We start from the raw sequence: 16,890 nt of genomic DNA, 5'->3' as shown, positions 1-16,890 counted from the left end.
TCAGATGCTCACAGGTCCAAGTATGGCCTGGTTTGTATTGGAACATAGGAGCAAGAATAGGCCATTTAGCCCCTTAAGTCTCTTCTGCCATTCAGTGAGATCATGGTGGATCTGCAACTTGACTTCATTATATCGCTACACTTGAATGAAGTTTCATTTGTCCTTCCAAACTGTGCCTTAAGCATAATCTCCCTTGAAATAAAGATCAAACAACACCATTACTTTTTCTATGAACTTCAGTATCTCTCTCAGTGATTCCATTTGAGGATGACACAATTTCTTTCTCTAAAAGTCTGTTCTACATGTCCTATTGACATTTTAAAAATGTTATCCTTTTATCTGCTGGCTTTTTAAAAATCCTCATTTATTGCATCCTGTTGAATGTCCACCATGAACTGCAGTGAAAATGACAGCATCATAAATCGAGAGTTGGAACCGAGGGAAGTTACTGCATTCTTTGAATGAGCTCTCCCTACCTCCTGCATTCTAGCCAAATTTACTGACACTACAAAGATAGACAGGAAAGCAATTAGTAAGGAGAACACAAATAGTTTGCAAAGGGATATACATTGGTTAAGTGAATGGGAAAATAGTTGGCAGATAGAGTATACTGTGGGAAATTGTTAGATCATCCATTTTGGTGGAAATAATAGACAAGCAGAATATTATTTCAATGGAGAGAAATTGAAGAATTGCACAGTACAAAGGGATTTGTGAGTTCTGTACATCAATGACAAAAAGTTTGCATGCAGGTACAGCAATTAACTATAAGGCAAATGGAATGTTGGCCTTTATTGCAAGGATGGAGTATAAAAGTATGGAAGCCTTGCTTCAGCTGTACAGTGCTTTGGTGAGACCACACCTACAGTACTGTGCACAGTTGGGCCTCCTTACTTAAGCAGGGATATCCTTGCATTGGAGCCAGTTCAGAGAAGGTTCACTAGGCTGATTCTTGGGCTGAAGGAGCTGTCTTATGAGAACAGGTTGAACAGGTTAGGCCTATAGTCACTGGAGTTTAGAAGAATGAGAGGTGATCTTATTGAAGCATTTAAGATTCTGATGGGGCTTGACAGGGTAGGTGCTGAGATGATGGGCGGGATTTTTCAGCCCCCCTCCCCGCCACCAGGGTCGTCCGGTCCTGCCGAAAGTCAATTGACTTTTAGCTGGGCCACAAATCTCCTGCATTGGGTCCCGCAACGCCAGGGCCGGAAAATCCCGGCTAAAGGGACTGCCATTAAAGACAGAGATGAGGAGGAATTTCTTCTCTCAGAGGGTCACTAATCAATGCTGAGTTAGACCAATTTTTGATCTTCAATGAAGTCAAGGATTATGAGAGAAAGGCAAGGAAGTGGAGTAAAGGAAACAATCAGATTAGTCATGATCTTTTCTCCCTCAAACTGAATGTAAAATGCAATAATATTATGATCACACTACTATTATTGAATGGCAGAGCAGACTTGAGGGACCAAATGGCATACTCCAACTCCTATTTCTTATGTTCTTACTTAGCTGCTTGACCATGGCTGATCTGCAGCCTAAACTGCACATATCCACCTATGCCCCATTTCCCCTAATAACCTTGGTTAACAAAATCTACCAACCTGAGTTTTAAATTTAACAATTTATCTAACATCAGAGAGTTCCAAACTTCTACCACCCTCTCCATGAAGAAATGTTTCCTAATTTCAGTCCTGAAAGGCAGGGTCTAATTTTTAGATGATTCCCCCTAATCCTAGCAGAAATAGTTCCTCCTTATCTATGCGATCTGTTCCCCATAACATCTTGAAAACTTCAACCAAATCACCCCCTAACCTTCTAACTTCAAAATTTGTTTTGGGCGGGATTTTCCACACCTGCCCGCCGCCATGATCTTCCCGCCCCGCCACAAGTCAAAGGGCTTCTGGCTGGGGCACCGCCTCGCCCTCGGCGGGTCCCGCCCACAATGGGGCCGGAAAATCCCAGCCTTAATCTCTGCTCATAGCCTAACCCTTGTAGCCCAGGTAAGATTCTAGTAAACCTACCCATGTACTCCCTTCAAGGTTAACATATCCTTCCGAAGCTATGGTGCCCAAAATTGCCCACAGTACTCCAGGTATGCTCCAATCAGGGCTTTATGTAGCTGATGCATGACTTTTGGCTCCTTGTGCTCTGGTCCTGTGGATATACACATCAGAATTCCATTACCGTCTTTGATTATTTTGTGTACATTTTACTGATCTGTTAACCTAGGTCCCAAAGCCCCTTTGGACCTTCACTGTTTCTAACTGTTAACCATTTAAAAGGTACCCTGTCCTATCCTTTTTAGGTCCAATTTAAATGACCTTACATTTGCCTACATTGAAATCCATTTGCCACAGCTTTCCTCATTCACTTAATCTATCAACATCCCTTTGTACTTTCATGCCTACATTTACACTGCTTACAATTCTGCCTATCACTGTGTCATCAGTAAATTTGGATATATTGCTTTCTATCCCATCATCTAAGTCATTAATAAATGCAGTGAATTGTTCAGGCCCTAACACAGACCCTTACTGATAGACCACTCATCGCATCCTGCCAATTAGAGTATCTGTCAATTATCCCTACTCTCTGTCTCCTGTTGCTCAGCTAATTTCCTAACTAGCTCAGTAATTTGCCTTCAATTCCATGAACTTAAATTTTAACGAACTATCCCTTATGAGAAATTCATAGAATGTTTTTTGGATAGTTTCTCAGAACAGCATGGGCATAAATATTCACTCAGTGGGCAGGCGCATGCCCGACCCGCTCGAGTGTGAAATGGCCGAGGTTGGCCGAGCATGCCGACGTCAACGCACAATCACGCGATCGTTCAGTTGGTGGGCGCGTACTGGAGCCGGCAGTGTGCCTGCTGACAAATAAAAGGCCTGCTAAGGCCACTAAGTAATCAAATAACTTAAAGTTTTCACTGCCCGTCGAACTTAACAATTGGCAGACAGGCGAAAAGGCCAAGCGGCCTTTGCATTTTATTGGTAACCTCATTCACAGGCGGGATGATGTTTCCAAAATCAAATAAAGATAATAGTTTTAAAATTGATTTAATTACATGGCCCTGCTCATGTGACAGAGTAACTTGAAGGGACATATTTTATTACATTTTTATTTTCTTCATTTTCTTTCTTTAACAACACTTCTTCTCCCTGAGGCAGCTCTGTGCCTCAGGGAGTTTATGAAGCGCTCATTCGCGCACATGTGTGAAGTTCATGCTCGGCCTGCTTGGCCTCCTACCCCCGCACCTCCCCGCACAGGCAGCACTCAGCGCTGCCGCCCGAGCTTCACGCTGGGCGGGCCTTAATTGGCCTGCCAGTGTGAAATCGTGACCCGATTCCGCTCGCGGGTCTGTGGTTGGCTTCCCCACCGCCCATGGCCAAGCCCACCTGCTAAGGGAAAAATTCTGCTCCATGTTCTGGGGCCAATCACAGAGCAGGCTATTCTAGACCTGGTACTATGCAACGAGATAGGATTAATTAATTACCTCATAGTGAAGATGCCCCTAGGTTGTGTGATCATAATATGGTGGAATTTTACCTTCAGTTTGTGGGCGAGAAGAGTGAGTCCAGGACTAGTATTTTAAACTTAAATAAGAGAGATTATGAGGGCATGAAAGCACAGCTAGCTAAAGTAAACAGGCAAATTAGGTTAAGGGATAGGTCAACAGAGATGCAGTAGTGGACATTTAATGGGAGGTTATAGTTAGGGCACTTGCAATGTTCTCGCTACTTCCTTTAAAACTCAGCAGTCCCAGCTGAAAAAGCACAAAAAGATCGGGCTACAGGAATCTTCACAGGCGGCGGGAATATGCATGCAGCATTGATGCTGACCAGAACATCTGGGCAATTAAATTCTTTTTGAATACCTCCCACTGATCTTCCTTTGTTTTGCCCATAAACATATTTGCCCAGTTTACTTGAGATAGTCTCTGCCTTATCTAAATCTAGAATCTTAGTTGCTGTTTCACATTTCTCTCTTTCAAAAGTCACATTGATCTTGGAGCAGATTTTTCCGGTTGGCGAGTGTGGGCTGGGCCCACTCGCCAACACATTAAGTGATGGGGGGAAATGTCGGGCGTGTGTCCCGATGTCACCCAGCGTCATTTATATTTTCAGATTGGCGGGTGTGCAGCCGAATCGGCTGCGTGCCTGCCGAACTGTCAGCGGCCTATTAAGGCCATTAAAAAATTAATTAACCTGATTGATGGACCTTCCGAGGCGGGCCTCGGAAAAAGCATGAAGCCTCATCCACGGGCGGGGTGAGGTTTCATGAGGGTTTTTATGAAATGTTTAAATAAAAGTTATGGACATGTCCCAACTCATGTGACAGTGTCACATGAGGGGAAATGGCAGGGAAATTTTTTTATTACCTTTATGTCAGCTTCTGAATCGGAGCCGATCTCCCTGAGGCAGCACTTTGCCTCAGGGAGATCTATGCGCTCTTTCACGCACATGCGCAAAACAGCGCACTCCCGGCTGAAGGAATCCCCCCCCGGCCCACACAGGGAGTGCATAGTGCTTCATGGTGGACATCAAGCTGGGTGGGCCTTAATTGGCTCGCCCACTTAAAATGGCACTGATCGGAGGCCCGCCCACCCGCCTGCTCCTGCTCCCGCACTTCCCCCCAACGGGGGGGAAATGTTGTCCTTGATCATTTTATGATTGCTATTAGATAAATTTCCACACACCGTTCAGCTGTTAATTAAATCTGGTGCATTACTCATTATCAAATCTAATAGAGCTGTAAAGGCGTAGAGCTGGAGGTGTTTATGGCGACAGGGAGGGCGAGGCCATAGAGGGATTTGAAAATAAGGATAACAAATTTTAAATTGAGGTTTTGCTGGGTTGGAAGCTCATGTAGGTCAGTGAGCACTAGGCTGATGGGTGAACAGGATGTGATGCAAGTTAGGATGAGTTCAATTTTACACAAAGATGGTGCTACAGGAGGCACAGTGAAGGGAAAAGTCCTTTCTTGTGGATCTCAGAAAGTTGTGGACCAGAGCACTTTGTAGGAGGTGGCCATCAATGACAGCAACGTCACCCATGGTGCTACAAAAAAATATATACTGACCTTTCAAGGAGTGCAAGTGTAAGGGCCTGTTTCATAAAATCATGGTATGGGAGTGTAGTTGTTATTCTACTTGACTAGCGATCCAGTAGGCCTGGACAAATGACTTAAAGGCTATAGAAGGTATTTTATGCTCTCTCCTATCACAGGTTAGAGGCGAGGGAGGGCATTTTATCAGTGGGAGGGGGGATGGTGATGGGTGGGGAGCCCACTACCATCCCGATTAAGTCTGTGCAATTAATGCCTAATTCATGGCCAGATCCCACCACCACTGGGATTAAACCAATGGCAGGTGAGCTTGTTGCCACACAGGGAACCTGTGTGAGTTGCTTGTCATTTCCCAGACACTCCCTCGTTTAAAATCACTCAGTGCCTGATCGAGGGACCAAACATCGAGAAGGGTTGAGAGCCACCATCTGCCCTTGCTGCTGACCCACTATAACCCCCTCCCCCATGACTCCCACCCCACGAAATTCTACCTGCCATCACTCACCTGAATCCAGATATCCACCAAAGATCCAGGCCTCTGATGGGGGTCTTTCCCGCAGCAAACACCACCTTCTGGTGGCTCTGCTGAGCAAAAGAGCTGCAGCCTCTGATTGGATGGCAGCTCTTGGTGGGCAGGAGTTCCCAGCCTGGGGTCTTCCCCTGTAAGGCCTGCTGGTGGCCTCCCAACCTGCCTGATTGGCACAGAGTACCACGGGCCTTTCCAGGAGGAGGTAATGCAGGGCTCTTGCCAGGTCAGCCGACATCCGAGGCCCCGGTCACATCCAAAAAACTCCTCCCTATGAGTTCAAATATTATTTTTGCAGCTTGAAAATGTTACTTCATTTAAAAAAAATTAAAAACTGGTATTACTACAAATGATGCTGTGGGGTTGCTTTATGAAAGGAAACCTCCTGTGCTTTGCTGGTCTAGTTTTTACATGACTCTAGTTTCAGATCAATGTGGTTGACATTTAACTGCCTTCTGAAGTGGCCTGGCATAGTAACTGAAGGTATAGCCTCTCCTACTGTGTATCAGGGGTCATGTGATGTTCTTTGGAGCTCTCTCCAATGAGCCCTAAGTGCGGGTAATCGGGGGGGCGGCGGGGCTTCCTGACGGGGGACCTGATCAAACATGTAGCTTTTGAAAAGCTCTCTGATAAAGTTTATCTGTTTCTTGGTGAAACCTGTCTGGTACATCAAGTCATTGTGACGAGAGTAAAATAGCTCCGACACTGCACCTCACCTTGTTAACGTGAGGACATCGAATCTTAAGAAAGAAGAAAGGACTACTCACCACTCTTCAGCAGAATCAACCCTTACTTGACTATGGAAGACTGGAGCCAGTATGTAGAGCGCCATGGTTTTTATTTCATAGCGAACACAATTTCTGCTGAGGAAAAGCAGAAAGTAATCCTTTTGAGTGTATGTGGTAGCAAGACATACAGTCTCATCTGCAGCCTGACAGCCCCGAATGCACCCAATTCTAGGTCCTTTAATGAATTAGTGCGAGTCGCAGATAGGCATTTGCAGCCGAAGCCATCCGTAATAATGCAGCGGTTTAAGTTTAATTCCAGAGTTAGAGCCCTGGGAGAGTCCATCACAATCTATGTAGCGAAGCTGAATCAGTTGGCAGAACATTGCGACTTCAGGGACACACCAAATGATATGCTGTGGGACCGATTAATTTTTTATTTTTAAAAATTCATTCATGGGATGTGGGCATCACTGGCTAGACCAGAATTTATTGCCCATCCCTAATTGCCCTTGTTCAGAGGGCATTTAAGAGTCAACCACATTGTTGCAGGTCTGGAGTCACATGTAGGCCAGACCAGGTAAGGACGGCAGATTTCCTTCCCTAAAGGACATTAGTGAAACAGATGGGCCCTAACAACAATCGACAATGGTTTCATGATCATTATTAGGCTTTTTATTTAAATTCCACCATCTGCCATGGCAGGATTCGAACCCGGGTCGCTAGAGCATTACCCTGGGACTCTGGATTACTAGCCCAGCGACAATACTACTCCATCATCGCCTCCCCAGTTTGAGGAGCTCATGACGACGCCATTCAGCACCGTTTACTCGCAGAAGTCAACATCGATTTGAATTGGGCCCTGGAAATAGCATTCGCTGTGGAAAATGCTGTGAGAGACTCACAGGCTTTACAACATGTACAAAAGGAGCTATTCTTCATATGAGGCAGGAACCTACTGCTGGACGTGGCACAAAAACCAGAGACACATCAAAGCGAGAGGCAATGTCCACTGTTAGAAACACGAAAAGGCCTAGCTTCACTTCAGCAATGACTCCAAGGTTAATTTGTTACAGATGTGGGGCTAACTACGTATCTGCAAATTCAAGGAGGCAGAAAGCCAGTACTGCCATAAGAAAAGTCACTTAGTAAGGCAATGCAGAACGAAGTCAAAACAGCCCATAAGACAGCAAACCAACATGATTGAATTGAAAAACACAGGCAAACGTGAAGCTGCCGATACCGATATTTATTCCCTGTACAAAGTCACGGCCGTAAAAGCCGAACCTATCACTGTCACAATTCAAGTTAATGGGAAGCCGCTAATAATGGAGGTGGATACAGGAGCCTCAACCACACTGGTGGGAGAGCATACATTTAAACACCTAAATGAATGTACCCAGCCACTGAATCTGGAGCTGATAACCGCTAAATTAAAGACATACACTGGAGAATATATAGAGGTAAAGGGCATCACCGCAGTGTCTTTTAGGCAACAGGCATCTCAGCTTCCAGTGATAATAATGACAAGAGACTGGTTACAGAAAACTTGACTGGTCTGAAATATTTCACTTGAGAACAGGAGGAGTTCCTGAACTGCTTAGGAAAGACGGCATTGTGTTTCGGGATGAATTTGGGAAGTTAAAATGCTTGCAAGCAAAAATACATGTGGATCCTCAGGTGACACCATGTTTCTTTAAGGCCAGACTTGTGCCTTGCATGTTGAAGGAGAAGGCGGATGCAGAACTGTCCCAGTAAGAAAAGCTGGGCATCATCCAACCTGTCCAATTCTCTAAATGGACAGCACCCATAGTTCCACTGGTTAAGCCTGACCAAACTATATGCATTTATGGGGAGTATAAACTGACCGTAAATAAGGCAGCAAAACTAGATAAGAACCCTATTCCAAGAATAGACGACTTATATGCAAAGCTAGCTGGAGACAAATCCTATACAAAATTGGAATTGGGCCAAGCTTACCAACAACTAGAGCTGGATAGCATGTCTAGAGGACGCGTGACTATCAACACGCACAAGGGTCTTTATCAGTACACTCGCCTACCCTTTGGGGTATCATCTGCCTGTGCAATCTTCCAAAGAACAAAGGACAATCTTTTTCAAGGACTTCCCTGAGTGCTATTATACCTAGATGATGTTCTGATCGCAGTGTCACCTGAGACCGAACACTTGGCCAACCCAGAAGATGTGCTAAGAAGATTCTTGGAAGCCGGCATGCAACTAATGTAAGAAAAAGCTACATTCCAAGGGCCAGACGTTACTTACCTGGATCACAGGGTGGATGCAAATGGGTTTGTATCCGGTAGAAAAGAAAGTTAGGGCAATCAAAGATGTGCCTTCTCCATTCAGTGTAACCAAACTTAAGTCATTCCTGGGTATGATTAACTACTATAGCCACTTCTTGCCAAACTTATCAACACCATTATACTTGTTGTTAAAAAAGAATCACCATTGGTTGTGGAATTCACAACAGGAAGAAGCATTTGTGAAAGTAAAGAAGCTGTTGCATTTGTCGTGTTTATTGTACACTACAACCCATTGAAGAATTGGTATTAACATGTGATGCCTCTCCTTATGGTGTAGGAGCTGTGTCATCACATAGAATGGAAAATGGATCAGAAAGGCCCATTGGCTACATCTCGAGAACCTTCTCCATAGCCAAGAAGGGTTGTTCCCAGCTAGAAAAGGAAAGTTTATCATTGGTTTACAGAGTGAAGAAACTCCACTAGTACCTGCATGAATAACATTACACCATTGTGTCAGATCATAAATCATCAATGGGTTTGTTCAGTGAGGATAAGGCCATTCCGCCAATAGCATCAACAAGAATACAATATTGGGCTTTGATATTATCTGCGTATGAGTATACTTTTATGCACCATCCTGGCTTGCATATTGCACATGCGGATGTTACCAGATAGCATTGTACATGCTCCAGTGCCACAAGTTGTGCTGTTACTGAATTTCTTAAATTCTTCACCTCTGTGCATGAAGCAAATTAGAAATTGGATGAACAGAGATCAAATTTTGTCGAAAGTCAGAGACCTTGTTTTGCAAGGATGGTCAAAGTCACCTGTATCTGAAGAGATGAGACCATTCTATGCCAGAAACATAGAGTTAAGTTGTCAAGATGGAATTTTGTTGTGGGGTGCAAGAGTTGTCATCCCTTCACAAGGAAGAGAACCACTCTTGACAGAGCTTCACAGTGCGTACCCAGGCATATCAAAGAGAAAAATACTTGCCCGAAGCTATGTCTGGTGGCCAAGCAATGACAGTGACGTTGAAAACATGGTCAAGCCCTGTCTCCATAGTCAGCAACAACAGAAGTTGCCTGTTTCAGCTTCACTGCATCCGTGGGAATGGCCTGGTCGACCCTGGGTTAGACTACATATTTATTATGTGGGACCATTCTTGGGTACCATGATTTTGTTGATTGTAGATGCACATTCTAAAAGGATAGATGTGTATGAAGTCAGATCACCAACATCGAGCGCAACTATCGAAAAGCTGTGTCATAGTTTTAGCATACATGGCCTACCGGGAATCATCATTTCTGATAGAAGTGCAGTCTTTACCAGTACAGAGTTTCAGAGATTCATGAATTTAAATGGAATCAGACATATTAAAACAGCCCCATACCATCCTTCGTTAAATGGTTTAGCTGAGAGAGCTGTGCAAACTTTCAAATCTTGAATGAAGAGGTTATCAGAAGATGCTCCAGAAACTCGACTTTCCTGTTTTCTTCTCAGTTATCGTACAGTGCTTCATTCGGCTACAGGTTCAACACTGTCTGAATTATTGATGACCACTTATGTACAAGGTTAAGTCTGGTGCTTCCAAACTTAGAGGGGAAGGTAGAAAGGAATCAGAGTAATCAAAAATTGAATCACGATACTCATAGCATTGTCTCAGGCACTGGTCCCTTATCCTTCCAGGTGGAAGTGGAAGACAGAATTGTTCGAAAACACATGGACCATCTTTGAGATAGCGAACATTCCAACAGCCAACTATTAGCGGACCGTTAATCCCTGAGGTGACAGATTGACCTAGAACGGACATGCCCAATGTCTTTGTAGAGTTGCCAAACCCTGAACTGCCACTTCCTAATGATGTGTCTTGTGCTGAAGTTCCTGATCATGTCAATCTTGTGGAATTCCCTCAAGTAGTAAAGCTACACCACTTTAACCGAATAAGGAAAGCACCTCTGAGACTTATATATATATGTTGCAGATATATATATTTTGTTGGATATTCAAATGTTCTCTTTAAATAGAAACTGTAAAAAACTAAAGGGTGAGGAAATGTAGTAACTGAAGATATAGTCTCTCCTACTGACTAATAAGGGTCACGTGATGCTCTTGGAGGCTCCGACCAATGACCCCTAAGGGCGGGTAATCTGGGGGTCTGGGGGGGGTGGGGGGGGGGGGGGTGGTGGTGGAGGGTGGTGGGACTTCCTTTCGAGGGACTTGATCGAACGTCTAGCATTTGAAAAGCTCTCTGCAATAAAGTTTATCTTTTTCTTGTTGAAACCTGTTCAGTACATCAAGTCATTACACCTAGCAAATCACAAAGTTGTATCAAACCACTGTAGTTCAAGAAAATGGCCCTCCACTACTGTATCAGGGCAACAGCATATGAGAAATAAATACCAGCCTTGACAGTGACGTTCACATCCTGAGAATTAATCATTTGAAAATAGATACTGCTAACAAGAAAGTACTTCAGTTAATGTTTCAAGTCGATGACCTTTCATCATTTAAGAAACCTTGCTGTGTGCAAATTAACTGCCACCTGCCTATATTATAAAAGTGAACATATTTTATTGACCTGAAACATTGCCTTTGTTTTTCTATCCACAGATATGGCACAATTTACCACTCCAGAGACTAGGTGCGGTGGTGGGCAGGAAAGGCGGAGTGGATCCCGTTGGCCAGCGTGTTGGGTTTCCCCGCCAGATCATGCGCTTTTCACCTCATTTTGTATGCATGAACGAGGAGCATGTCGTATCTTGTGGTGGGATGGGCTGGGATTCATCTGCCCCACCGTTACCTCATTGGCTCATATTTCTGGGCGCCATATTTAAACGGCACCCATGCACACATTCACTCTCTGCAGCTCAGGTCTTGTCGTGGCAAGCACCAGAATGGCCCCGAGAAGAGACAAATGCTGTGCACCCAAGTTCAGTGAAAAGGCATTGGAGACACTCCTCCAGGCAGTTGAGGACTTGCGGGAGATACTGTACCCCTGTGATGGAACAGGATGTCCAACAACCTCACAACCAAGGTTTGGGAGAGGCTGCCAGGGTGGTCAGTGCCAACGTTCCTCAGAAGAGGACCTCAATCCAGTGCAGAAAAGGGATGAATGATCTCATCCACTCCACCAGGATAAGTCAACCTTCTCCTCACTCTCAACTCACACTCTCATAAGGCCAACAGGCACTTGCAGGGTCCACAGGGATCTCACACACACGACCAGCACAAGTGTCATCACCACTGATTCACTCACACAAATGTTTACATTTTCATGTCTTGTCCCATCCTGCACAAGTCGCATCTTCAGCCCTGACATAGGTCTACTCAGCACACACACAAGGCAGGCAAGCTTATCATCTGCTTTAGCATCCATCCTGCTCACAGTCTGCCCATCTGTCTTCATGCAGGAAAGGATCACCCACAACAACAGGGAGAGATCCCAGGCAGGAGGGGGGATGCCGGAGCTCAGGCCACTAACCCCCTAAGAGGAGCAGGTGGCAGAGCTGGCTGGCAAGGACCGGGGTTGTTTCTGTGCCAAAGGCAAGATTGGGGTCTCCCAACAAGCCAATGAGGCCCCACCCACTAGTCTTGGCCTACCTGCTGAAACTGTGAGTGCTCTTCAATGTAGGTGACTATCCAGCCAATCACTGATTATCTCTTCTCTCTACTACAGCCACCCTCAAGAAAAAGAGGAGACATACCATTAGCCATCCCATCAGCGCCAGCCCCCCAGACCACCTTGGATGAGGATCCTGAACTCGCACTAGATGCAGAGCCACCGCTGGATTCTCCACCAGTGCAGAGATGCACACCTCGGTGGAACCTAGTTTTAGAGCAGGCTCGGGGTCACAATCTGGTGAGCACAGCACAGATTCAGGTCCAGAGGAGGCAGAGGCAGGGAAAGCCAAGGTCACCAACACGCTGAGGGCTACTGGAGACCAGGATCCTGCTGAGTCCGAGTTCAATGAGGAGCCTCTAGAATCGGCCCTCAGAGAAATGTCGGACAGGCAGGGGCACAGCAGACAGGGTCGTCAGAGGCTGTCACCAGACTAGATTGGAGGTTGGAGGAGTGCATCCATGTTCTGTTTGATGTCATGGTGCTGGCATTCCAGCTCATCGAGGTCACCATCGGAAGTGTGGTGACTGCCATAGAAACCTTGGGCCAGCAGCTTATGCCTGATTTGTGTACAAACTGCACACCATCACTATTGCCATGAGTGGGATGCATCAGTAGTTATGTGAGGGGGGATGGGGCACCTCAATCTCCTTCCAGGAGCCCCTTTCTCCTCAAGGAGTGAGGGAGGGGCCCATCGGGCATCCACAGGGAGGAGAAATGTCAGCCAAACACCCCAGGGCAATCCATGCAGGATTCTCCTGGGCTGTCCAGTTGCTCCAAGTCCCCTCTGCCTGTAACCCCAGCAACCCTGGCTGCCCAGGCTGAGGAGGGTACACCTGCCCTACAACAGGAGACCCAAAGCAAACCAGAGTCCTCCAGGCCTCAGCCCTCCAGGAGAGACCCACCAAGGTCATCTCAGACAACAGGGAAATGCTCCAAGTTAATACAAGTGTAATATATGCCCTTCCTCCCCTCCTCACTTATCTCCCATCGTGTCCCTCAGGTCGATGGTGTCTTCCACAATCTCGGTACAGTGAGTTGCCTTTCTGTCCACAGCAGCAACATGAACAAAGCCTCTTGCTCTATCGACATGGTGGTTGAGCAATGCATATCTTAGGCTTGCGTCAGAGGATCATATCATGTGGCCTCATGAGTATAGATTTCACAGTTTTGTTTCTTCTGATGCTGCTGCACTGAAGCCTGGTCAATGTGGATATGGTAGGTTTTAATGGCAACCTGCATTGGAGTCAATCTTACTTGGAACACCTTTCAATGGCCTCCATGTAATGTCTGTTAGCCTTCTGTGTGGGTTACAGTTCAAGCAATAATTGGGGATCTTAGGTGCTCATGGCAACCTGTAATGTGACATTGCAACTGCGTGTACAGCTAGACATCACCTCTATAGTAGTTCCCATTCTCCTCCTGCATGATGCAGAGCTATGGACCTAACTAGCACTTTGTGACTCCTGAAATGTCAGTTAGACAACAAGGACTGTGCGAGATCAGAGGTGTATGTCGAGGCTCATGATGCCAAACTATTAACTGGGAGGAAGCCACTCTGGGCCTGAACGTCTGGCTAGCATGGTTTGACATAATCCCTGAGCCAGATCTCCAATCGTCACAATGCCATCAATGTGCCAGGTTTCCTTGTGACTATCTGCAACTGCTGGAATGAAAATGTGGAGGTCTCAAATGGGATGAACGAAGCTCCACTACATCTCTTTATTGTCAACAAGTTACTAAGTAAAGTTTAAATGTAGTGTCACCATTTTCTGGGCCACAGATGTCAAGACAATGGATGTGAACTTGGGAAGCTCCACTTGAAGGCTGGGTGATTAGTGCTCGTCAATGACCAGACCATGGTGCTGCTAAAGCTCTCTTTGTGCACACAAAGCTAACATGATTCGTAGGCTCACATCCATGGACTAAGAGTGACAGATCACCATGTCCTAAAGAACGATGTCATGCTAAGGGCTCAGTATGAAGATGAGGCCAGACTATTTTCTTGCATGAGGGATGACCTGTAGAGAGTTGCCACAGTCCGGATTCAGATCAGGCCTCAGGCATTCACGCGAGAACTAGTGATAGATGATTGTCTCCTTGAAGCACCTTGCAACACTCCAGGCATACTGGCATGAGTGCACTAAGGTTTGCAGTGCTGCTCCTGCCTCTTGAAGGCTGCCATACACAATGAAATGTTAGTGCAATGCTTGAAAAGACTGCACCATGTCTAATTTCTTCACAGTGCATGCTAATGAAGTTTTTATCCCATAACAGGATGGTCACATGCTCCAGAGGCTGCCTAGCCTTCCAAGGATGAGGCCATTTTCAAGCAAGGTTGTGGCTACTCATTCTGAAGTTGGTATCCTTCATTAAGATGCTGAGAATAGCAAAGAAGGTGTTAATGTCGAGCCAGCATGGAGAGTACAGGTGAATGAGGCTCAGGTGAGCTTTCATTTTCATCCCCCTGGAACCTTGTGGCTATAAGGATATCACGGGCATGCCGCGTCTGGCCTGTACTATGACCTCTTCCTCTGGGGCCTCAACATTCATCACTCTTCATGTCCCCCTCATTGGATGAGACATGCAGCTCCTCCATCTCTCCATCTGACAACTCATCCCCGCTTTGGAGTGACAGGTTGTGTGGAGCGCAGCAAACCACAATGTTGCGGGACATCCTCTGGGGTGAGTACTGGAGAGTATACCGCCTGACTGGTCCAGACACCTGAAATGCATCTTCAACATGCCAATGGTCTGCTCAATCAAGGAGTATGTGGCGGAACGAGTCGCATTATACCCCTCGTCGGAAACACTTTGTGGTCGTCAAATGGGTATCATTAGCCATGTCTTTTGGGGTAGCTTTTGTCACTGATGAGCCAACCCTGGATGTGCTCAGGGCCTTTAAAGATCTGTGGCACCTGTGAGTGATTCAAGATGTATGAGTCATGCGAGCTCCCAGTACTGCATAATCTGCTTTTGGTAGTCACAGATCAGCTGCACATTGAGAGAGTGGAAGCCTTTACTATTGATGAATCATTGAGACTGCTGCCAGGGAGCCCTTAAAGCCACTTGTGTACAGTCGATGGCATCCTGCACCTGTGGGAAGCTGGAGATCACTGCAAATCTGACTGCTGTAGCAGCATGGCTGGTTTCATCCCGGGAGACCTGGATGTAATTGTATGCTATCTGAATATGGCGTCAGTGACCTCTCGGGTGCATTTATGAGTGGACGATTGTGATATTCTGCAGAGGTCCCCAATGGAGCAAGGCACTTGCAAAAATGTTGAGTGTGGCGGTCACCTTTAGAGACACTGACAAAGGATGGCCTCCTGAAGAATTTGCCAGATGAGCCACTATATCCCTTGACAAGCAAAGTTGTCAACACCACTATCTCTCACTTACCTGCAAGTATGAGATAGGTCTTCGATACACCGTCAATACAACTTCAACTCTACTCCCAGGAGCAGAGACAGCCAGACCTAAGAGGGACATCTCCACTCAGGCAGTGGATAAATAGAGGGCGAAGCTTGGGGCCTTCACTCACCTTTCGGGAGCGGAGGCAGCCAGGCCTGTGAGGGACACCTCTACTCAGGCAGTGGGTTAAGTTTGAAAAAAAGAATCCAGGAGTGACATCACAAGAAAACTGTAAGTTCATTGGTTGATGAGAAGCTGCTATTAGGGAATGTGTTTAAATAGCTTAAAACTAGAAAAACATATCATTTATAAAGAAATAGCTACTTGGATTTCAATGAGGAACACTAGCAATAGGGAAGTAAAGGTAAATCAAATCAAAGTGAAATAAAGTAATAAAGTAAAGCAAAGCAAGATAAAGTTAGCGTAAGTGTAGTAAAGTTAAATTACTAGTAGTTTATTCTACTCATTCTACTTACCCTAAGTGTAATGAATAGTTTTTAGAGTTGTGGAGTGGCAGCTCAGCTTGGCCAAGTGGAATGTACATCCTGCGGCATGTGTGAAGTCGTGGATGATCCATGTGTCCCTGACAAACACATCTGTAGGAAGTGTCACCGGCGGCACAAGCTTGGGTTCTGGGTTTCAGAACATGAGCGGTGGCTGGAGTCACTGTTGCGCATCCGTGAGGCAGAGGACTATGTGGTTAGCACGTTAAGGGAGGCGGTCATACTGCAGGTCAGAAGTGTACAGCCAGGGAGGGAATGGGTGACCATCAGGCAGTTTAAGAGAACCAGGCAGGTAGTGCAGGGTCCCATGAGTCTATACTGCTTGATGATCAGTTTTCCATTTTGGATGCTGATGAGGGTGATGGTTCCTCAGGGGAGCGCAGCAAGAGCCAAGCCTTTGGCACCATGAGCGACTCAGCTGTACAGTGGGAGAGGAAGAAGAATGGAAGGGCAATAGTGATAGGGGATTACATAGTCAGGGGATCAGACAGGCATTTCTATGGCAGTAAACGTGACACCAGGATGGTGTGTTGCCTCCCTTATGCCAGAGTCAAGGATGTCACAGAGCAGCTGTAGGACATCCTTCGGGGGGAGGGGGATCAGCAAGAAGTCATGGTCCACATTGGTACCAATGACGTAGGTAGGAAGAGGGATGAGGTCCTGAAAGCAGATTTCAGAGAGTTAGGATGGAAATTAAAAAGCAGGACCTCAAGAGCAGTAATCTCAGAATTATTCCCAGTGCCATGTTCTACTGAGCAAAGGAATAGGA

The sequence above is a fragment of the Cetorhinus maximus genome, chromosome 7 (assembly GCF_964194155.1).
Source record: "Cetorhinus maximus chromosome 7, sCetMax3.hap1.1, whole genome shotgun sequence".
Classification (NCBI taxonomy): domain Eukaryota; kingdom Metazoa; phylum Chordata; class Chondrichthyes; order Lamniformes; family Cetorhinidae; genus Cetorhinus; species Cetorhinus maximus.
The sequence above is the reverse complement of the archived record's forward strand: the minus strand, read 5'-3'. Positions refer to the sequence as shown.